Source organism: Callithrix jacchus, chromosome 2, assembly GCF_049354715.1.
Source record: "Callithrix jacchus isolate 240 chromosome 2, calJac240_pri, whole genome shotgun sequence".
NCBI classification, from domain to species: Eukaryota; Metazoa; Chordata; class Mammalia; order Primates; family Cebidae; genus Callithrix; species Callithrix jacchus.
In genome coordinates, this window is record NC_133503.1 from 107,588,980 (window position 1) to 107,614,372 (window position 25,393).

The window sequence follows — 25,393 nt, forward strand, 5'->3', positions numbered from 1 at the left end:
AAGTGAATGAAAATGAAAATGACTCATTTCAGAGGTTTCTAATTTGGTAAGATTGAATCACCACAGGCCTCAAGTTTCCTCTGGAACAAAATGCCACAGACCAGGCTTTGGAAGGAAACAATAATAGTAATCTACTTCAGCAGTCCTGTGATTCATTTTATCCATCATACAGGGTCCAGTTTTTATTTCATTCTAAATGCCAGGGAAACCAAATGCCAGTTTTGATTATTCTGAATCCTTAATATGATTTTTGGTAATGTTACAATCTCCTTCCTGAAACCTTAATTTTCCCTCTTGTTTACTTGTCAAATAAACATTAATTGAATGCTCCTTGTCTAAATACTATACAGAATGCTCTGGGGAATTTTAAAGTAAAGATGAACTGTCTACCTGTGACAATGAGATCATCTAATGGGGAAGACAGAACAAATATAAACATATAAACACAAGTATAGGGCAAAATCAAGGAGCATACAGAAGAATAAATGCAAGTATCACAGGAGGACACAAATCAACTCTTCAAAAAAAGATAAGTGGAGAGGTGAGAGCAGAAAGGCAACTCTCCCATCTCCTTTTTAATTCTCTATGATGCAGGTTTTCTCCTTTAATTTTTTTCTGCCTAATGGGGTTCAAGAGGTGCTTACTTGATCTCGACCGGCCAACCCCAGGATGACACAATGCCATTCAACTGAGAAGTCACAAGTAACACAATTCTTCCTGCAGAAGAAATGATCGCAGGTCTCTCAAGGGCAAACCAAAATTTGTCAGGTGACCTTTCATTTACAGCCCACAGAAGAAAAATAAATAGAACTATCCCATATTAATCTCTAATCCAGCAAACAACTTTCTTTTTACAATCCATAAAAATAAGAACAATAGCTTAAATGACCTTTGCTTTGTAGGGAAAGAAAAAAGCTTAAGCCAATATGCTCTCTATTTCTGGGGGAAAATAAAATACCTCCACAGAGGAAACCAGGCCCGGGAATGAATGGTGACATTCCCTGTTTCTCACATATTCAAGTATAAATCACTAACCTCTTAGCTGAAGGGCTGTTTTCTTAAAGTGAATATTACCTACAAATTCCAGGAAGAAAGGTCCTCAGATGGGTTAATTTTTAAATTTTCTAGTAGAATTCCTCTCTCAGACAATTAGGTCATTTTTTTTCCCCAGAAACCCCCACTTAAATACTTGACTTTACTAGAAAGTTTTATTCATTTAACTAATATTTATAGAACACCTTATATGTTCCAGGAAACTGTTGTGAAAATCCCAGCCCAAGGAGCCTCAATTCTAGTGGGAACAGATAATAGGGCTGGGGGAGTAAATTATATGTTAGATAATAACAAGGTTTATGGGGAAAAAGGAGAGCAGGGCAAAACAATCAAGTAGTAGAAGTGAATGTTTGCAATTTTAAAAAGGGTCCTCAAGGTAGGTCTCAATGAGTATCAATGAGACTTGAACAGTTTTCAGTTCCTAAAAAATCACTCCCCTTTCTCCCTAGATTATGTCCATTCATAATGTTGCTTCACTTTTTCCATTTTTATATTATCCACTTTTATTGCTACATGGTGATTTTGAAAAATATTCATTTCAACTAAGATAAAGTTCCATATTCAGAAAACTGCCCTACAATACAAATATCCCTTAATTCTAGTATTAAGTAGTTAAGAATAAAAATGTTAAATTATAAAACAACTAAAATAAAAAGCTTTTCTGCATAATTGCAAAAGCAAATCAGAAAATACAAGGAAGCAGGAGGGAAGAAGCACCCATTCACAAAATTTAAAAACAAAAACCAAAAAACACCACTAACTATGAAGAAATGCCCTAATAAGAAATGTGTGACATACAAAAGGAAAACAAATTTTGCTGAGAACTATAAATGCAGTTGTAGTTATACAACAATGTGAAATACATATTGTTGGCCAGTATCCTAGTACTATAAAAAAAAGTTCCAGAGATCTTTTGCAGACAATGTGAATATACTTAATACTACTGAACTGTACACTCTAAAAATGGTTAAGATGGTAAATTTTATGTGTTTTTTTAAACCACATTTTAAAAAAGTTCTAAAAATAGACAAACCTGACAAAATAACAATGGGGAAAGGATTTCCGATTTTATAAATGCTTCTGGGAAAACTAGCTAGCCATATGCAGAAAATTGAAACTGGACCCCTTCCTCATACCTTATATAAAAATTAACTCAAGATGGATTAAAGACTTAAATATAAAATCCAAAACTACAAAAACCCTAGAAGAAAATCTAGGCAATACCATTCAGGACATAGGCATGGGAAAAGATTTCATGACAAAAACATAAAAAGCAATTGCAACAAAAGCAAAAATTGACAAATGCAACCTAATTAAACTAAGGAGCTTCTGCACAGCAAAAGAAACTATCATAAGAGTGAAAAGATAACCTACAGAACGGGAGAAAATTTTGCAGTCTATCCACCTGACAAAGGCCTGATATCTAGAATCTACAAGGAACTTAAACAAATTTATAAGAAAAAACAACCCCATCAAAAAGTGGGCACAGGATGACATGAACGGACACTTCTCAAAAGAAAATGTATGTGGCCAATAAACATATGAAAAAAGCTCAACATCACTGATCATTAGAGAAATGCAAATCAAAACCACAATGAGATACTATCTAATGCCAGTCAGAATGGTGATTATTAAAAAGTCAACAAACAACAGATGGTGGCAAGGCTGTGGAGAAATAGGAATGCTTTTACACTGTTGGTGGGAATGTAAATTAATTGAATCATTGTGGAAGACAATGTGGTGATTCCTCAAGGATCTAGAACTAGAAATGCCATTTGTCCCAGCAATCCCATTACTGGGTATATACCTCAAGGAATAAAAATCATTCTATTATAAAGACACATGCACACATATGTTTATTGCAGCACTATTCACAATAGCAAAGACATGGAATCTACCCAAATGCCTATCAATGATAAACTGAATAAAGAAAATATGGTACATATGCACTTTGGAACACTATGTAGCCATAAGAAGGAATGAGCGCTTGTCCTTTGCAGGGACATGGATAGAGGTGGAAGCCATTATCCCTAGCAACTAACACAGGAACAGAAAACCAAACACGCATGTTCTCACTCATAAGTGGAAGCTGAACAATAAGAATACATGGACACAGGGAGGGCAGCAACACACATTGGGGCCTTTCAGGGTGTGGTAGGGAGGGACAGCATCAGAATAAGTGGCTCATGCTTAATACCTATGAGATGGGTTGAGAGGTACAGAAAACCACCATTGCACATGTTTACCTATGTAACAAACCTGCACATCCTGCACATGTATCCCAGAATGTCAAATACAATTAAATTAAATTTAAAAAATTAAGTTCTAAAAATAGACAAAAATACTTAAAGTAACACAAAATTCTTCATATTACACCAAAGTACCAACACTATAGACCAGCAAATAGTGTCATATTGACAACCTTGCTTTAAAATTTTTTTAAGGCCATATTCTATTTGACCAAATTATCTAAAGTGCAATAAAAGTCGTATTTAAATTGATGGGGAAGAAATAATGATTCATTTAATGATGTTGAATCAATTAGTAAAATCCATGGGAAAAAATACATAGACAATATCTTATAACATATTTGAAATTAAATTCCAGAATTAAGTAGTTAAGCATAAAATGTAAAATTACAAAACAACTAGGATAAAAATATAGGTAACTATTACCTGACTTTGCATTAAGAATATTTTTATAAAAATAAAAATAATAGAGGGAAATAAAAGAAATAGAAAAATAGAGAAGATAAATGTATTGAATTTATCTTCACTAATTGAAATAATTATCTTTAATAACTGAATTACAGAAAAATTAAAATATTAAGTATGTTTAAAAAAATCCACCATGTATACAACCAAAAGGCAAACAAAGAGACAAAATGAATTGCAAAATATCTGACAATGGGTTGATAACCTTTATAAATAGTTTGCATGTATCAATATGTAAAGAACAAATAACAGATATAATTATAGAAGTTACAAAAGAATAAAAAATTTAAGATATTCAATAAGAACATGAAAAACTGTACCATCTCAATAGTAATTAAAGAAACAGCAATATGTAAATACAGACTTCTTATACCCTATTATGCATAGCTTTAACTGTTGTAGGTCTGCTTTCTATCTGCTTTCTAGCTTCATCCTTCCACAAGTATTTTAGCTAGAAATAAAATTTTCTGCTATTTTCCAGATGAAAAAACTTGATACAGAAAGGTCACATTCCAAGGCACAGTAGTCTGACTTCGGAGTAGCTATCTTAATCCCCACACTATACTGCTGCCATAAATAAAAATAAGAGAAAACTTATACACTTTTGGTGGGAGTATAAATTAGTTCAACCATTGTAGAAAGCAGAAGGAGTATGGCAATTCCTCAGTGTGCTAAAAGTAGAACTACCATTTGATCCAGCAATCCCATTACTGGATATATACTCAGAGGAACATAAATCATTCTATCATAAAGACATATGCATATCAATGTTCACTGCAGCACTATTCACAATAGCAAAGATATGGAATCAACCTAACTGCTCATCAGTCACAGACTGGATAAAGGAAATGTGGTTAGATATCCCATGGAATACTATGCAGCTATAAAAAAGAGTGAGATCATGTCTTTTTAGGAACATGGGTGGAGCTGGAGGCTTTAACCTTGTCAAACTAATGCAGGAACAGAAAACTAAATGTCCAAGTTCTCACTTATAAGTGGGGGCTAAATGATAAGAACTGTGAACACAACATGAAGAAGGAAACAACAGACACTGGGTCTACTTGAGGGTGGAGTGTGGGAGGAGGGAGAGGAAGAGAAAAGATAGCTATTGGGTACTGGGCTTAATACCTGGGTGACAAAATAATCTGTACAACAAACCTCTGTGACACAAGTTTACTTATGTAACAAACCTTCACTTGTACCCCAAACCTAAAATAAAAGTTAATAAAAATAAATAAGTTAATTAACTAATTATTTAAAAATAAAAAGGAGAAAGCTTTTTACTGTATTTAATGTTGTCTAGGGCAGACCTCCATAACTAGGCCCACAAGCCAAATGCCCTGCTCACTGTTTCTGCACTGCCTGCAAGCTAAGAATGAATGTTTTTTACATTTTTTTAATTGTTGAAAACAAATTTTAAAGAGAACAAGCAATACTTTGTTTCACATAAAAACCATATGAAATTTGGGAGAGATCCAAGATGGCTGATTACTAGCAGCTCAGGATTGTAGCTCCCATTGAAAGCGCAGAGAATGAGAGGATGCCAAAGTTTCAGACGAATTTTTGTTGCTCACGGACCAGGAGATTCCCAGTGGAGGAGCCCCACGGGTTGCCAGCGTGACTCTTGTGGCCGGTGCAGCGGTTTTGCCGGTGCCTTGGTGCAGCGGTTCTTGGTGCAGAGTAAACGGGACAGGGTCGCATTCTGGTCGACATTTGGAGCTCCAGGAAGGCAGAGTCGCCTATTCAGCTGATTGAAAAAGGGACTCAAGAGAGAAGCCAGACCGGAGATTCACGGGCAGAAAAGCACCATGAACCTTAATGTTGCTGTTTTAGCCAGCGCAGTGGGTTGCTCAGATTTCGCAGCTGAGAATCAACAAGTTTGACGTTCACTCAGAGACCTAATTTGAAAGTCGGTAATTACAAAGATGACAGGTGGATACATTTACAATGATGGGAAGAAACCAGTGTAAAAAGGCTGAGAATACCCAAAATCAGAATGCCTCTCCCTCTACAGGGGATCACAGTTCCTCATCAGCAGGGGAACAAGGCCTGATGGAGAACAATTACATTCCATTAACAGAATTAGGCTTCAGAAGGTGGATAATAAGAAACTTCTGTGAGTTAAAAGAACATGTTCTAGCCCAACATAAAGAAACTAAGAACCTTGAAAAAAGGTTTGAGGAAATCCTAATGAAAATAGACAATTTAGAGAGGAATATAAGTGAATTAATGGAACTGAAGAATACAGTATAAGAACTCCATGAAGTATGCACAGGTTTTAACAGTTGAATTGATCAAGCAGAAGAAAGGCTATCAGAGGTCGAAGACCAACTTAATGAAATGAAACGAGAAGACAAGATTAGAGAAGAAAGAGTGAAAAGGAATGGGCAAAGTCTCCAAGAAATATGGGACTATGTGAAAAGACCTAATTTACATTTGATAGATGTACCTGAATGTCATGAAGAGAATGAATCCAAGCTGGAAAATATTCTTCAGGATATTATTCACGAAAACTTTCCTAACCTAGTAAGGCAGGAACTCCAGGTAATATAGAGAACACCACAAAGATATTCCTCAAGTACAACAACCCCAAGACACATAATCGTTAGATTCACCAGGGTTTAAATAAAGAAGAAAATTCTAAGGGCAGCTAGAGAGAAAGGTTAGGTTACCCATAAAGGGAAGCCTATTAGACTCACAGCAGATCTCAGCAGACACCCTACAAACTAGAAGAGAGTGGGGATGAATATTCAATATCCTCAAAGAAAAGAATTTTCAACCCAGAATCTCATATCCAGCCAAACTAAGCTTCATAAATGAGGGAAAAATAAAATTTTTTGCGAACAAGCAAGCACTCAGAGATTTCATCACCACCAGGCCTGCTCTACAAGAGCTTCTGAAAGAAGCATTACACACAGAAAGAAACAACCAGTATCAGTCATCCCAAAAACTTACTAAAAGGTAAAGAGTATCTCCACAATGAAGAATCTATATCAACTAATGGGCAAAATAGCCAGCTAGCATTAAATGACAATACTAAACTCACAAATATCAATATTAATCCTAAATTTAAATGGATTAAATGCCCCAATCAAAGACACAGACAGGCAAATTGAATAAAAAGTCAAAACCCATCAGTGCACTGTATCCAGATCCATCTCATAAGCAAGGACACACAAAGACTCAAAATAAAGGATTGGAGGAAGACCCACCAATCAAATGGAGAGCGAAAAAAACAAAAAATAAAAAAAAAACAAACAGGAGTTGTAACTTTCATCTCTGACAAAATAGATTTTAATAGTAACAAAGACTAAAAGAAACAAAGAAGGACATTACATAATGGTAAAAGGATCAATGCAACAACAGGAGTCATTGATCATAAATATACATGCACCCAATATAGGAGCACCCAGATACATAAGACAAGTTCTTAATGACTTATAAAGAGACTTGGACTCTCGCACAATAACAGTGGGAGACTTTGACACCACATTGTCAATATTCGATGAATCAACAAGATAGAAAAGTAACAGGGACATCTATGATTTGAACTCAGACCTGGAACAAGTAAACTCAGTGAAAATTTATAGAATTCTTCACCCCAGGTCCACAGAACATACATTTTTCTCAGTATCACATTACACCTGTTTTGAAAGTGACCACATAATTGGAAGTAAATCACTTGTCAGCATTTGCACAGCATTTCACAGACTTGAATGAAATATTGGTTGGCTGTTTGTTATTTTCTTCCCTTATTCCTTCCTGCCTCCGCTGTTAAGCACAATTATCAGCATAAAAGAGGTTTATAATACCTATTTTTAGATTGTATTCCAGTCTGGGCAATAGAGCAAGACTTCTGTTCTCTCTCCCCCTTTTACTTTCTCTTTCTTTCTTTCATTAAAAAAAATCATATGAAATTTAATTTCAATGTCCCTAAATAAAATTTTATGTATTGTCTATTGTTGCTTGTGTGCTATAACAAAAGAGTTGAGTAGCTGCAACAGAGATCACATGTGGTCTACAAAGCCTAAAGTATTTACCATCTGGTCCTTTACAGAGAGTTTGCTAACTTCTACTACAGGATGTGGTAAACTGTGAATTCTTCCACATTGTCACTGGAAATGGCAATCAAATATAATACAAAGCAAGAACTGTAAATCTTCATAACTCAGTAATTTTAGTTTATCACAACGAAATGTAAAATTTACAGAAAATGGTGTGTAAAAATATTGTAGCACTGTGAACCCAGGAAATCTGACTCTTGGCCCCCTAAGTTCAGGACTGGGTCTAGCATGAGGTCTGCACTTAAATACTGAGCCAATGTCTTGACTCCCAAGGAAGTAAAATAGTTTTCCAAGTTTGTCAAGTAACACCCGTTAAAACTGGCATTCCTGAAGTCCTATTACTCTGAACTGCCAACACCTTGATATTATTACTACCAAGGTATATGACATATTTATTTCAAAATACATTGTTTTGATAGGTTGAATCACACAAAACTACAGATATTTGAAAATTTATGATGCATTAAACTCAAGAAAAGAAAAGGTAGACACAGTTTAAAAATAAAATCTATCCTAAGTATGTATGAACCCAAAATTGACAGTTTACTTTGAGCAAAATATCAACATCTGCACATAAATTAATGTAATTTCTCAAATTTTGTTTTATAGTTTTGTTGGCATTTAATTAGTAAATTTGTTTTATTTTATAGCTGTGTAAGTGCTATAAACTAAGACATTTACTCCAACTTTGAATATATTTATGTGACATTATGAAAAATATAATTAAGTCAAACTGGAAGTGAGGATGTTTTCCTCTGAAAGGGGTCAGTATAGTTCATGCATTTGAGAACAATGTTCCTATCTCTCGAATTGCACAAGCATCCTATCACATAAGTTTGAGAAAAAACAAAATGGAATCCCCTCTTGTTCTGTCTCACAAGCTTGGTATTGGTGGGCAACCACACAGGGCAAGAATCAGGATGAGGAAGAAAGCACAAAATGAACCATTTTCAAACTCCCTCACATGCAAAACAAAACAGTTACCTTTATGAGCCTTAATTTTCTCCTCTGTAAAACAGGGATGAAGGTTTACACTGCAGGGTCATAGAAAACATTAGAGGTACTCTACGTAAGGTATACAACGTATAATAATAATGATATCCAACATTTACTAAGCAGTTAACCCTGTGCCAGGCATTTTCTATGCATTTTATGTGCATTAATCTCAGAATAATTACAGCCACCACACTATATGAAGTGACACCAACACAATCCTGTTTCAAAGAGGATAAAGCTGAGACACTCAGAGAGTTGGTAATTTGCCCAAGGTCACATAGCTATTACAGTTAGAGGCAGAGTCAACACTTGACTCAAATGTCTTATTCCAGAAGGAAGCTGGTTTTCTTCTCCACTCTACAAAATGACCTCCACAAATGGGAACCATTATTATGATTCTGATGTCCATAGTTTATAAGGAAAAGAAAACATAAATATTTCTTCTTTTAAACCCAGCCACAGCCTTCTAACACACCACAAGCCCCTCTAGGGGCAGGTAGGTGGCAGAGGACTACAAGCCATTGGGGTGACAAGCCTTTCCAAAACATTACTTTACAGTTGGCACCAGACTTCTCTCTATAAAATCTGGAGCATACGGAGCAACTTTATTTTTGAAAGGCTTCAAAATTCTAGCCAATAACAGTGTAAACATTCATTCCCTCCTCTCAGGAATTTGAAAGGTCACTTCCCCAGTTCTTCCCTGTGTGATCCTGTAGTTGAAATGCTAGAGCAAGACACCAGGCATGAAGACAAAGTAGTTAGGAGAAGGAACTGGTCATATCTTCACCAAGGTTGTTGTACAGATGAAAATCTGCTTGGTAAACATTGTGAAGTTGGTAACTTAAATCCCAGGAGGGCTACGCTTTCAAAATTAAGACTACTTTCTTCCTAGCTTCTATGTTTCCCCTGTTTAGAGTGCAGCACTAACAACAAACTTTAATTTTATCCCCACTTGGCAAATGGGTTTGTTTTCATTTATAAAAGACAACCAAAATCATTATTATAACAGAACTATAGAATGTTTAGCAATGGAAACCAAAAAGGTTACTAGGTGGCATAGTTCCCAACCACCCCTAAACTCCATGCCCTGGAATCAAGTATATATTGTACTGAAAAATAAAGGTTTTAAATTTATATACTGACCTCTCTCAACTTGTCTGAAGAGAATCTCAATAGTCAGTAGAAGTTGATAACTCCCAAAATGCTAAACCAAAACTGTGGCTTTTTTTTCTCTACACAGCTGCAGCCTTCAAATGGCTCCACTATATAAAATATTATATGGACATACTGTAACAGCAGGTTTGAAAACAAATATAAACCCCTTCGGGGATCAATACAATGGTTATCACCTTAAAACAAACAAACAAACAAAAAACCTAGAGACACAATTAAAGCTATTCTTCATGGACTACAGAAAGCATTTGTAAAAATTATTAACTATTATTAAAAGACAGTTCCAAACTCATTCTATGAGAGCAATATAACCCTGATACTACAACCAAAGATAATTAAAAAAAGAAAATACGGGGTCCAAAGTGGCTCCCGCCAGAGGTCATGGCGCTCGCGAAGGCGAGGTCATCAGTTCAAGGCTAACCTCATAAGCTCAAACTGATTGGCAAAAAAAAAAAAAAATAAAGAAAGAAAGAAAATATAGGCCAATATCCCAATATCCCTGATGAGCATTGATACAAAAGTCCTCAAAAAATTGTAGCAAATTGAGTGCAATTAACACATTATAAAGATCATTCATCATGACTAAGTGGGATTTATCCCAGGGATGCAAGGAAGGTTTAACATACACAAATCAATCAATGTGATATATCATTTCAATAGAATGAAAGACAAAAACCATATGATCATCATGATTGATGCTGGAAGAGCATATAATAAAATTCAACATCCTTTCATGATAAAACCCACAGAAACCTGGGTCTAGAAGGAACACACTCCAACATAGTAAAAACCATATGTGACACAGCTAGTATCTTCCTGGATGGAAAAAAAACTGAAAGCCTTTCCTCTAAGATCTTTATGACAAGGATACCCACTGTCACTTGTTATTCAACGTAGTACTGGAAGTCCTAACTAGAACAATCAAACAAGAGAAAGAAATAAAGGGCATCCAAATTGAAAAGAAAGAATTCAAATTATCCTTGTTTGCAGATGATATGACCTTATATCTGGAAAAACCTAAAGACTCCACCAAAAACTATTAGGACTAATAACCAAATTCACTAAAGTTGCAGAATACAAATCAATATACAAAAGACCAACATACAAAAATCAACAGCATTTCTATATAACAACAGCAAATAATCTCAAGAAATTTTTAAAAATCCTATTAACAATAGCCACAAATAAAATTCAATACCTATGAATTAATCAAAGATGTAAAAGATCTCTACAATGAAAACTATAAAACATTGATGAAAGAAACTGAAGAGGACATACACGGACATACAAATGGAAATATACCTTATGGTCACAGATTGGAAGAATCAATATTGGTAAAATGTCCATACTACCCAAAGCAATCTACAGATTCAATGCAATCTCAATCAAAATACCAGTGATATTCTCCACAGAAGTGGGAAAAAATCCCAAGATGTATATGGATTCACAAAAGACCCAGAATAGCCAAAACTATCCTGAGCAAAAAGAACAAAACTAGAGAAATGACATTAACTGACTTCAAATTATACCACACAGCTACAGTAACCAAAACAGCATGGTACTGGCATAAAAATGGACACATAATCTGATGGAACAGAACAGAGAACCAAAAAACTAATTCAAACATCTAAATGAACTTATTTTCAACAAAGTTGACCTGAACAGACATTGGGGAAACAACAGTCTCTTCAATAAATGGTGCTGGAAAAACTGGATGCCTATGTGTGGATGAATGAATCTCTTACCATATACAAAAATCAAATCAAAATGGATTAAAGACTTAAATCTAAGAACTCAAACTACAAAACGTCTACAAGAAAGCTTTGGGAAAACTCTCCATGACATTGGTATAGGGAAAGATTTCTTGAGCCATAAGCACATAAGAACAGGCCACCATAAGCACAGGCCACCAAAGCAAGAGTGGACAAATAGGACCACATCAAGTTAAAGAGCTTCTGCATAGCAAAGGAAACAATCAACAAAGTTAAGAGGCAATCCACAGAATGGGAGAAAATGTTTTCGCACTATCCATCTGACAAAGGGTTAGCAACCAGAATATATAAGCAAATCCAACAACTCTGGAAAAAAAAAAATCTGATAATCCAGTTTAAAAATGGGCAAATGATCTGAATAGACATTTCTCAAAAGAAGACATACAAATGACAGATAGATATATGAAAAGGCACTCAATTTCATTGATCATCAGAGAAATGCAAATAAAAACTACAATGAAATGTCATTTCACCCCAGTTAAAATGGCTTTTTTCCAAAAGACATGCAGTAACAAATGCTGGTGAGGATGTAGAACAAAGGGAACCCTTGAACACTGTTGGTGGGAATATAAATTAGTACAATCACTATGGAGAACAGTTCGAAGTTTCCTTAAAAAACTAAAAATGGAGCTACCATAAGAGTCAGTATTTTCCTTTCTTTGGAGTCTATATGTCCCACTGCTAGATACGTACCCAAAGAAAGGAAATCAGTATGTTGAAGAGATATCTGCACTGATGTTTACTGAAGCACTGTTCACAATAGCCAAGATTTGGAAACAACCTAAGTGTCCAGCAATAGATCAATGGACAGAGAAAATATGGTACATATACAGAATGGAGTACTATTTAGCCATAAAAAAGACTGGGATCTGCCATTTGCAACAACATGGATGTAATTGGAGGTCATTATGTTCAGTGAAATAAGCCAGGCACAGAAAGACAAGTTTTGTGTGTTCTCACTTGTTTTTGGGAGCTAAAGATAAAAACAATTGAACTCATGGAGATAGCAGAATGATGGTTACGAGACTCGGAAGGGAAGTGGAGAAGTTGGAGGGGGTGGGATGGTTAATGGGCATAAATAATGAAAGAATAAATAAGATCTAATATGTGATAGCACAATGGGGTGACTACAGTCAATAATAATGCACATTTTAAAATAACTAAAAAAGTACAATTAGTTTGTAACACACAACAAAATGTATGAGGTAATGGACACACAATTTACTCTGATGTGATTATTACATATTGTATGCCTGTATCAAAGTTTCTCATATGCCCCATAAATATATACACCTACTAAGTACTTAGAAAATTAAAAATTAAAAAAATTTTAGAAAAAATTTAAAAAGAAATGGTTAGGTATGAATCAGAGTAGATAATACTAATGGTAGTAACAGTAGTTAACACAATTATAGTAATTATAGAAGTAGTAGTTGTCTTTGTCGTTGTTACCACAGTAGTGTACTGAGTACTTGCTGTGTGCTGGTCTCCATTCTAGGTGCATTATACAGATGAGCTTATTAATTCCCCCATCACTATTTTTCCAGAGTAACACAGGCCCCAATCCAGAGCCTGTGGATTCAAATCCTGGTCTCACCACTTAAAACCTATATCTATATGACCTTGGGCAAACTACTTTAACCTCTGTGAGCCTCATTTTCCTAAATCTACTTGAGAGGACACCAAGAGGAAATTTGTTTTTACAACAGCAGCAAACTAATATTCATTATTTGTCTTTTTCCTTATTTTTTTCTATAAAAAACAATAAACAGAAATAAACAATCTATGGCTATTTTTCCTTTAGTGAAAATCTTCATGCAGCAGTAATCATGAAGCAATTTAATGAAAGTACAGCAATTACGAATCTTTTCTATCACATAGCTATTTGGAATGTAGGGGCTGTACTAAGAAAGATCTGGTTGACAACAAACAGCTACTTTTGTAGATAAAGGTCAAGTATTCAATTTCTGTTCACTATATCTGCATGAATTCCTACAACAGGCTTCTTACATATGCTCTATGTGCCATGCATTTTGTTGTGTGTTAGACCCTTATTATACTTTTTTAGTTATTTTAAAATGTATATTATTATTGGCTATCATGTACTAGATCTCATTTATTCTTTCATTATTTATGCCTATTAATCAATCCCACCTCCCCTCCAACTTCTCCACTTCCCTTCCCAGTCTCTGGTAACTGTCATTCTGTTAGGAAATTTAAAATGGTTAAACCTTCAAACGGGCCAGCCAGGTACACAAGGAAGCAAAACAACAGATTCAGATACCTTCCTCAACATCAAGCACAGGCTATCCTAACACCAGAATAAGAGGCCATATGAAGATTAAAGCATGCTCACCAGATGAAATGGGACATCTTAATGCCAAATCTGGATAAAATGCCACAAAAGATGCACTTATATATCCTCCAACATCAACAGGTCAAAGTGTGTCCACTTCTTTTCTGCACTATCAAAAAACAGCAATGCAAAATAAAAACAAACCAAATGAAAACTGATGCGAAAAAATTTATATAATATTAAAGAAAGTTTTAATTCTAAGAGGAAGTAAATTTTTATAAACCTAGGCTAGGGCATTTAATAAGATAAAAACCATGAGCCCTTCTAGGTGTTTAACAGAGAGAGGTCAATCTGTGCCATGGAACCACATGTGGCCTTCCAGAAAGCTAAAGTGTCTATAGGAACTAGATTTTACAGAAAAAGAAAGGAAGAAGGAAAGAAAAAAAAGAAAGAAAGATGGAAAGAAAGAGAGGAAGGACAGAAAGTCAAAGTGTAGCGTGATGGCCAAAAAAAAAAAAAACCCAAAAACTTGAAGCAATAAAAAAATTCACACACAGAAAGTCCACATAAAGATTATATTAATAAATATATGAACTGGATATTTTCCCACTGACGTCAGTATAAAAACTGAATGTACTATTAAAATTTGGAGAAAAATTTAATGAGTTCTTTTGCTCCTTCTCTTGGCTGGCCTGCTCTACTCTAATCTAGATCAAATTAAAATTAACAGGACTTGTTGAACTCTGAATAAGTTTATGTGAATGTTCAGAATTTCACATGTAACTTTCATTAAATATTTCATTTATTTTGCCTTATATCAGGGGTCCCAAGCCCTCTGGCCACAAACTGATACTGGCCTGTGGTCTGTTAGGAAAAGGGTCACACAGCAAGAGGTGAGCAGTGGCCAAGCAAACCAAGCTTCATCTGTATTTAGAGTCACTCCCCATAGCTCATATTACCACCTGAGCTCTGCCTTCTGTCAGATCAGCTGCAGCATTAGACTCATAGAAGCAGGAACCCTAACGTCACCTGGACACAAGAAGGATCTAGGTTGCAGTCTCCTTATGAGAATCAAATGGCTGATGATCTATCACTGTTTCCCATCACCCCTAGAGGACAATCAAGTTGCAGGAAAGCAAGCTCAGGGGTCCCACCAATTCTACATTATGGTAAGTTGTGTAATTATTTTATTATATATTACAATGGAGTCATAATAAAAATAGAGTGCACAATCAATGTAATGCACTTGAATCATCCCAAAACCATCCTGCACCCCAGTCAGTGGAAAAACTGTCTTCCAAGATACTGGCCCTGGTGCTAAAAACGTTGGGGACTGCTGCCTTGTACCAGGTGGGAAACAAGCTCTACACCTAATTTACCATTTTAGTAACACAGAACTAATTCACCACATTTGTGATTACCCTTTTTTGTATGTGTATTGTATCATGATGATATAGGTTGAGTTGTGTCCCATTAAGATGAGATCATTAGGGCAGACCTTAATACAATATTACTGTGTCCCTATAAAAAGGGGCAACTTGGACGCAGAGACAGACACACAAAGAGGAAGACAGGAAAGACGAAGTCAAGACATAAGGAACCATGTATAGCCAAAGAACATCTGAGGCTATCAGAACACGAGAGAGAGGAATGGGACAGGCTCTCCTTCACAGTCTTCAGAAAGAACCAAGCCTGCCAATGTACTGATGTTAGACTTCTAGTTATAGAACTGTCAGACAACACATTTCTGTGGTTTAAGCCACCCGGTTTATGGTGCTTTGCTACGGCAACTCCAGGAAACTAATACACAGGCTGTAGATAAACTTGGCCCAAGCTTGCCTAGTGTGGCTGGAAGCTTAAGAATCCTCACAGAATTCCTGCAGCACACAGGTACGTGACTGTATACTGTGTAAAACGGTGTGAAGAACCTGCAATTTAGATAAGGATATGAAATACACCCACCTTAAATATTAAAACTAATGTCTTACATTTGCTTACAATGCTTTGTACATGTTTTACTTCATTTATTCTTCACTACTATACTGAATGAAAGAAGGGAGTCTGGGTATCTTCATCTTATTGATGAGGATCCTGAACGTTGACTGTTTTGGACAATGTCACATATATACATGGCAGAGCAATTACTGGTACCAAATCTTTTCTAAGGAAAACGAATACAATCATAATTTTTTTTTTTTTGAGACAGAGTCTCACTGTGTCGCCAGGCACCAGGCTGGAGCGCAGTGGTGTGATCTTGGCTCACTGCAACCTCCGCCTTCTGGGTTCAAGCAATTCTCCTGCCTCAGACTCCGAGTAGCTGGGATTACTGGCACGTGCCATCATGCCCAGCTAATTTTTGTATTTTTAGTAGAGACGAGGTTTCGCCATGTTGGCCAGGATGGTCTCTATCTCTTGACCTCGTGATCCATCCGCCTCGACCTCCCAAAGTGCTGGTATTACAGGTGTGAGCCACCGTGCTCGGCCAATCATAAATATTTTAATCGGGACAATGGTGGCACTTTAAAAGTAGTGCTTCTTCAAGTGACCCAAGGAAGAAGGACAAAAATAACATCACATAGACTGAGTAGGCTGAGCGGTTCTGTGATCCAGGAGCTGGGAATAAATCTGAAGAAACTGGGTGCACTCTTGAAGGAAGTGATGGAAATAGGCCAATAGAAAGAAAAGAGGCTTCATGATGAATAAAAGCAATGCCCCCCAAAAAGAATAAATTATGTGGAAAGCCTAAACAAATGTTGAAGGGAAGCCTTCAACTGAATAACTGGAGAAGTACAGAGAGGGTTATAACAGCATATGGGGTTGAAGTAAGGTTGGGGACTTTCACCTGGGCTGATGAAGGGGTTGTCATTGACAGGATAGACGTACAGTTACCACTGACACTGAATCTGAGCAGGGTTTGCTGTAAAGGAAGCTGTTCTAGTAGCTGTGTTAAAACCAGTTTAGTGGCAGAGCAACCTGGAATTACAGTTGATAACAGTATGGGACTCTGAAAAACTGATCAGGACTGAAGATAATGCCCCTATATAGATGATTTAAGTTTTAGCTACCAGCAAGACATTCTTGACACCTTTCCTACCTAATCCCTGTATTTCAGACATATTGGTCTTGGTATTCTTTGGTGGCGGGGATATAGAGGGATAATTCCTTTGTTCCAGCCTCAATATCTTGTACCTGTTACCTCTGCTTGGTAGAGAATCTGCACAGTTAGCTCCCCGACTTCATCTGGGTTTTTGCTCAAAGGCTAGCTCTTCAAGAGGTTTTGTTGACTATCCTCTGTTAAGAGGACCCTCCACTCTCATCCTCCATTCTCTTATCTGCCTAATTTTTCTTTGTAGGACTTATTAGCACCTGCTATTATATATATTTATTTATTTTATATATATATTTTAATATATATATGTTATACTTAATGATTGTCTGTCACTCCCATTAATAAGTAAGCTCCATGAGTTCAAGGACATTTTATGTATTGTTCGCAGTTTTATTTCTAGAGCCTGGCACAGAGATGAGCATAAAGTAAGGAGTCACTAAATATTGTTGAATAAATAAAGGAAAACCCCAACTTATTCCTGAGTTCAGTGAACGGTATGCCCCCAAAACACTTTTGAACCATCTTCACTGCCACTTCCCAGTATCCACCACCAGACAGGTACACACTGTCATTTCAAATTAAATTTAAAAAGAGCCACCCAACTTCTCCCCACTGACTCTCACATCCCGATCCAATTAACACCCCACAGATGATCTTACCAAAACATATATCACATCAAGTCCCTTGCTCCTACCTAAAACACACTCCATTGTTCTTAGGAGGAAAACCAAATTCTTTACATGGCCAGCAAAATCCTGTGTGGACTGGCCCCAGCCAATGGGTCCAGCCTCATTCACAGTAGCTCCTCGCTCCCCTTGATCCTCCTCAGTTTCTTGATTTCATTCTACTCCCTTCTGTAAAGGGCCTCTGCACAAATGGAAGTTGTGTCTGCTTTCGGGAACACTTTTCTTCCTATCCTATCTCACATTGTCCTCCACACACTTCAGATATCAATCAAGTGTTACTTCCTCAGGTTCCTATTATATAAGCCCACACAATTGTACTGTTCTATTCAGAGCATTTACCTCTGCTTGTAATTATATATAATTATTATGTGTTGTTGTATGTATATTTAATTAATGATTGTCTTCCTCCTGTACTCTTCACTTCATGATAATCCAGACCGGGAATTTTTTTGCTCACTATTGGATCTCTGGGGTCGAGAATATTGCTAGGTACATGGCTGACACTGAATGAAAATTTGTTAAATAAGTGAAACCTAAGAGCTAGAAGTCACTGTCAAATACACAGATCAAAAAAATCTTCCCATTAATACTGAGGTAAAGCTGAAGGCAAAGATATTAGTAAGAATCTATAATGGGACTTAGAGCTATTATTTAAACAGAAGGAGAGCAGAGGAGCGCACGACAGTGCAAACTGAAACAGTGCTGACTATTGACTGGATAATAATGGGACCAAAAGAGTCTGTTTAATTAGGGAACTAGACAAGAACTAGTTCAAACAATTTACTGACACCAGGTAGTTATGACTTAGGTAGTGACAGTAACTAGGTGAAAGGTTACATTTACATATCCCATTAACAGCTCCTTGACTCATCATCAGTCTGCTCTGGAAACATTTATCTGTGCAGAGAAACCATTAAAACTTTGCTCTCTTTGGCATTTTCTATTATAACAAGTCTGCAAAAAGTCCCTCGTTCCCTGGAAAATGTTTTAAAAACATTTCACTCTGGTCGATTAGGCATACAGTGATAGCTAAGTGAGGCAGGGGCCAAAGAGGAAATGGCACATAACAGAAAGAACCACTTCACTACTGATTAAAGTTACTCATGCGCAGCTTGAGCAAATGTACACACTAGAAAGCTCTGAGCACTACAGGATATCATGGGTTAAAGGAAAAGGCCTAATTTTTTTAACCCTCATTGTTACTACTTCATTCCCAAAACAGGAGAACCAATATAATTCTAGCTTCTCCCCAGGGAAAGAAGGAGTTTATTAGTTTACATTTATTTCCTTATTTCAGGCTTCTTTTAAAATAAGATGTAGCATTGATGAGCTTGAAAAAAAAAATCTAATACTGCTTCCATTCATTGTAACCCATGTGACTCATGCAGTAAACAGCAAGTCTCCTGGTTTTGTTTCTGAAGCGGGCACACCAACAGTTTCAACAGCACACTCCAGTTTTACTGGAGTCAGTTTTCAAAAGATGACTTACCACACCCTGCCTGAGAAACGACAGCATGAAACTGGGGAAAATTCTGATCTTCAGAAATGCAACAGACAATGAATATTCCCAATTTTATGCTGTTTATATGAAGAGAACAGAGGCACAAGGCAATACAAGCTTGATGCACAGGTAAGAACTGTGGCAAATAAAAGAGAAAGGAAAAATGAAAGCACACTGAACAAGTGACTTTTCCAGACTTAGAGGGGCTGAGGAAGGCGGATTTGTGGGGTGGGTTACAAGCCTTTTCTACACCTACAAAAATAAGATTTCAAAATTCACAATTAAAAGAAAAAGACTTTTAGCAAAGTAACATTTTAAAACTAATTGGAGAAAAATCCTACTAGTTAACAAATGCCTGCTTTATGCAAGCGACTCTACCTTTATACAAATCCTAACAGCATATGACCTCAGCTCTCCCAGAATTTACTGAATTTGAAAGGAATGTCTATGAAAATAAGGATTTGTTGATGTAATTAGTAATGTAAATAATAGGTATACATATAACCTACAAAAAGTTTTCTTTAAACACTATCGAAGCTTCCAATTACATGCAGCAATTATCATGCTATTCAAAATTAACTTATATCTTCATAAAATTTCCCTTCAAAAGAGTTCTGAAAGGTAACATCCCTGGCAGGTTCCGGGTGTTATGTATATAAGTGCTTAAAAATAAATTCAATCTTTAAAATATTCTAAACTTCAGACTTTTAAAATCTCAAATTAATCTTTACATAAGTAAAATTTTATTGTACTACAAATGAGTACTATTTTAAAACAAGCTTACTTTGGCATAAATAAGTGAAATTCTCAATATATGAAATTTATGATAAGGCATTTTTAGCCACGGAAAAAAACAGGTAGTCATAGGATTCTTTCATAAGGGCCTCAGCCTTTACTTTCATTTATTTCTACCACTGTTTTCGTTTTGCTTATGCTGTACATGCAGCAGTCAACTGTACACTCAATGCAAGTGAAAACTGTCCTTTGTTACTGCAACTGTTGGCTAGATCCATCATTCTCTGCACATTCACTTCCCAGTACTTGCGGTCCACACCCTCCGAAAAATGAGCTTCTCCTGTCTGATAGGAAAGCAGATCTGCTGCTTTGATTGTTTCTTGGCATTTCTCCCTAATTCTGTGGTGTCATTTAAAGTTGTGCTTTAAAGTATTATATTTTCTATTGTTGAGTCCAGTTCCCTCTTTTCTTGAAGCTATCATCTTAAACTTTCTGAACAAGAGCCATCTGGAAATCTTGTTCCTGCCCTCCACCCTTTCTGTGAGTCTACGTCAGCACAGCTGGGTTGCAGCAGGCATTGTGTAGGTGCTGCCGGACTGGCTATGCTCCAGACCCCCACTGTTAATATGCAGCTCTTGTCGTTTTGTGTTAAGCATGGTTAGTAGATGAAGCTCAAGACAGCATTCAGAAGTTCAGGCTCCTTTGGGCACAGATGCTAATCTCACAGTCACATATGATTTGAGTAATGCTGTTTATATGTAGAACTTCTGTTGCCACATGGTTCCAGTCTGCCCAGTCTCCAAACTGACACTGAAGATACTTTTTCACTTTTTTCCCCCAAGAGGCCTGAACTAAGTACTGTATAGACTATGCAAACAGAAATATTTTCTCTATATTAAAGGAAGTCCTATGAATCTAACATGAAACCAAATGTCATTTTTATGCTGTCAAAATCAACAACTTCTACTGTCTCTGCTTATTCACCAACCAAACAAAATTTGAGGCTTTAAACCAGCAAAGTCCAATACAACTTTCTGCAGTGATGGAAATTTTCTACATCTCCTCTGCCCAGTACAGTAGCCACTAGTCACATGCAACCAAGGAATGGATTTTTAAAATCTGATTTCATTTTAATTTATTTAAACTTAAATTTAAACAGATCATGTGGCTAGTGGCTCTCAATAACTAAGGCTGTGAGATTTTTACCCTACTTGCAGGTTAACAAAATTAGTGTGCCACAGTTTCATGAAAATGCTGCAAGAAGACAGGAAATTCTAGGGTCAGAAACAAAGGACTAGATTACTCACAAAAATAGCAGTAGTATCATCATAGTTGTGCCATCCTCTTGAGACTCAGTTCCCCTGATGTGATGTGAAGCGGACACTCAATGATTTGCATTGTCAAGGGGAAACCCTGAGCTTAGGGTACTTGAATATTTTAATCTGGACAATGAAATCTACCTGCCCTTTGCTCCAGAGGGAAAGAATATTTCTATCTTCCAAAACTATGTGCTATACACATGTCTTTGAGTAGAGAGTCTGGGATGAAAGCAGTAAATGCCTGTGCTCAGAAGACATGCAAAAGTCTGAGTGACTAATGTGGAATTAAATCCCAACATAGGAGTATCATACATATCTCTGAAATCCACTCATCTCCCTCCTGCTTGAGTACCTTGCTTTTAGCCATACTTAATTTCTTCCTATGATCACGGTAAGCTTCCAAATGGTTAGCCTTCTTCCACTAGTGCCTCCTCCCGCTCATTCTCTATACAGTAGCTAGAATGTATCATGTAACACAAATCTAATCTTGTTTCAGTCTTCAGCGTCACCCACTGTCCTTAGGATTAGGCCACCCCTCAGCAAGGTTCACAAAGCCCTGAATGAGGTGGCTCTGCCTTATCTGCAGCACTTTGCTCGCTTGTCTGCATAAGGTTTATGCTGTAAGCCACCTTAAATGCCTCTCATTTTTTTACATGTAGAGGTCATAAAGTGGGGGTCATAAAGTGTAGTTTGAATTCCAACTACAGATTGATCTGGTTTGGCCCACAGAATAGTTTTTAAAACATTTGGGCTATTTCATATTTGGGAGACTTCATATTTATAAAATACGAATTTTAAGCTCCTCTTTAGAAATCAAGGCATCTGGCAACAATTGGCCTGTATCCCAACCCGACAATACTTGGCTGAAACTGAGTATCTACTTTTCCCTTTAGACAGCCTGGATTCTCCAGATTGCCACGCCTCTCCCTACTGCTCTTACCTATGTATTCTTTTACATTTTCTGCCTGGCTTCCATTCTAAAGCATCATGCTTCCTTTGGTCTAGAATACTCTTTCAATCTTCCCACTTCTTTAGCTGCTAACTGCCACTCATGCTTCAGGTCTTCATGTATTCATGCCGCTAGAAAGTTTACCTTCACCACCACCAACCCAGTTAGGATGAGATGATGCACTGTGTGACACTTACCTACCCAGGACCCTGCCATCCCATCATATCTTCTGAGGTTCTCTGCACTACCCTTATCATGGCATGAATCACACAATATTATAATTTTATAAATATTTTCTTTCTAAATTTGTAATTCTCTATTTACAAATTTGCATCCCTCGCTAGACTTTTAAGTCATAAGAAAGTGACTACGACTGTCTTGAATGAATACCACTGAATGTCACTGCCTAGGAAAAAGCCAAACACATGCTGTGGGCTGAATAAACACATGTTGCACAAATGAATGAAACAAGTGAGCTGAGGAATGGCTACTTCAAAATATTGGGGAAGAGTGTATTTATATTTTTATATTTGTATTTATTTTTTAAATGCGGACCACTGAAGTGTCATTCCTTCCCCTTCTCCCCCTACCCTGGAGAAACTAAAATAACTGCTTGAGTCATAGAGCAACAGCTATATACTGGCAATGTGCTAAGAACCACACATGGATTAGCTCACTTAATGCTGACAACAGTCCTTTCGGGTTAGTACTTCATTATTTCCATTCTGGAGATTTAAACCATTAAACCCTGGATAAGATGAAGGCCTTATTCCCTGCAATACTACAGTCAATTGTAGGGATACACGATGACTGACATTTCTGCCAGGAGACTTGAGAGCACATGACACCAACAGCAACTTTATTCACAGCCCCTGTCTTTTGAGCTGTCTGTGATTTTAATAATTAGCTTTTACAGATGAAAAGAATTCAAATGGTAAAAAAAAGTTCTTATACACACAAGAAGCTTTCATGGCTATTACACCAACTGACACAGTTTCCAGGGCAGTAACAAGGATCTTTAATCTCATTTCACAAATAGAAAAACAAAGGTATGGAGCAATAAGGATGTAAAGTTAACACTCAGAGTGCCCCTCAGTCTGCCATGCCTTAATGTGGGAGTCCAATCAAAGCCCTCAAAGCCCTGTACGTAAAGCCTAAGAAATTCTACACATAGCCGATAGATAAATTTTTGCTAGGAGAAAGAAGAGCATCGGGGTTGAGTCAAACAAAATACAGCTTAGGCAGAAAGTTCAGGTCCCTGGTCAATCTTTTCCAGGTGGAATTCATGCTCATTGTTTGCCTCAAGCTAAAAAAAAAAAAGTTTCAAAAACAAGCAAAATTCTCACTAAGACCCTTCTTTTTTCTTTGCTGCCCAAGTCTGGAGTGTGGTGGCATGATCACAGCTCACTGTAGCCTCAACCTTCCAGATTCAAGAGATCCTCCCTCAGCCTCTTGAGTAGCTGGGACTATCAGCATACACCACCACACCTGGCTTTTTAATTTTTATTTTAAAATATTTTTTGTAGAGACAAGGTCTCACTATGTTGCCCAGGCTCTAACTCCTGAGTTCAGGCAATACTCACACCTTAGCTTCTCAAAGTGCTAGGATTACAGGCATGAGCTACCGCACTCAGCCTCACCAAGTCTTGGAACTCTTAAAGTCAAATTTCCAGAGTCACTTCAGGACCCACCAGGCCTTTAAGTGTCCAAGCTCCAGCTTATTAAAAATCTTACATTAGGCCAGGCGCGGTGGCTCACGCCTGTAATCCCAGCACTTTGGGAGGCCAAGGCGGGTTGATCACGAGGCCAAGAGATCGAGACCATCCTGGTCAACATGGTGAAACTCCGTCTCTACTAAAAATACAAAAAATTAGCTGGGCATGGTGGCGCATGCCTGTAATCCCAGCCACTCAGGAGGCTGAGGCAGGAGAATTGCCTGAACCCAGGAGGCGGAGGTAGTGGTGAGCCGAGATCCTGCCATTGCACTCCAGCCTGAGTAACAAGAGCGAAACTCCATCTCAAAAAAAAAAAAAAAAAAATCTTACATTAAATCTCTGTATACTTTTCTAGGCATTATAATTTCCAGCTTCAAGGAGTTGAGGAAAAAACTGTATGAGGGCACCCCAATTTTATTGACTTGCTGAATGACATAAGAATTAAAATTTCTCTAGCTTTTAACATTTGATTAGCATATCATACATGCATAAAATGTTTTTCTGAGCTTTCATTCTAAAAACGCAGACTTCATTTTATTTCTAAGTGCAGCTCTATTTGATGAAGTCGAAACACATGACATTTTATTTTAGAAAGCAATGTCTTAGTAAACTTGTTATTTGTTCCAATCTACTATGTAAACTCACCAAATGATTTTAAAGAGCCTTTAATAATGCATTCTTGACCTCATTCTGTTTGCCATGTATAATCATTAGAAGAATGTTCATATAAAAATATGAAATAAAACTACAGAGTCTTTAAGTTACGTTGGAAAGCCCTTTAGGACAAGAAACATACTCTATATCTTTCTATCTTTAAATAATATAGCAGAGTGCATCACACAATGAAAATGCCTATTAAATCAGGAATGCAGGAACAACAGGGTGTATCATTTAATATCAATTCTAAAGCTGATTATTTATTTTTGAGACAGGGTCTCACTCCATCACCCAGGCTGGAGTGCAGTGGTATAATCACAGTTCACTGCAGCCTTCACGTCTAGTAAAGCTGATTTTTTTAGGCCATTTACTTGCTTCATAAAGTAACTAGAACGGTATGAACTATGTTTTTCTGTGCCTGTGATTATAAACTGAAAAGTCCCAAACAATATGTCACAGGTCCTTTGAGCTAAATGTATGATTTTACCAAAATGAAGGTCTCCTTCCTGGATTATTAGAATTAGCAGCACATTTAAATTTGCACCCAGTATAGAAAAGAGATTGTAAAGAATGCGAAATATCTGAAGCAAACAAAGTCCAATAAGATCTTCCCTGTATTTGAATTTCTATGACCAAAGAGGCACAGGATGTAAG

The 25,393-nt window shown here is 36.9% G+C and overlaps 1 protein-coding gene across 27 annotated transcripts in view; it reads right to left on the minus strand.

The window, feature by feature from the left end:
- Window positions 1–25,393, minus strand: part of PAM (peptidylglycine alpha-amidating monooxygenase) — a 289,959-nt gene that overhangs the window by 263,497 nt on the left and 1,069 nt on the right. For 5 of the 27 annotated variants that reach the window (XM_054252093.2, XM_078365111.1, XM_054252091.2 and 2 more), the window contains exon 2: window positions 14,129–14,237. The exons of the other annotated variants lie outside the window; for them this stretch is intronic. The gene's annotated coding sequence lies outside the window, so the exon portion shown is untranslated. The remainder of the gene's footprint in view (window positions 1–14,128; window positions 14,238–25,393) is intronic. 27 annotated transcript variants of the gene reach the window in all.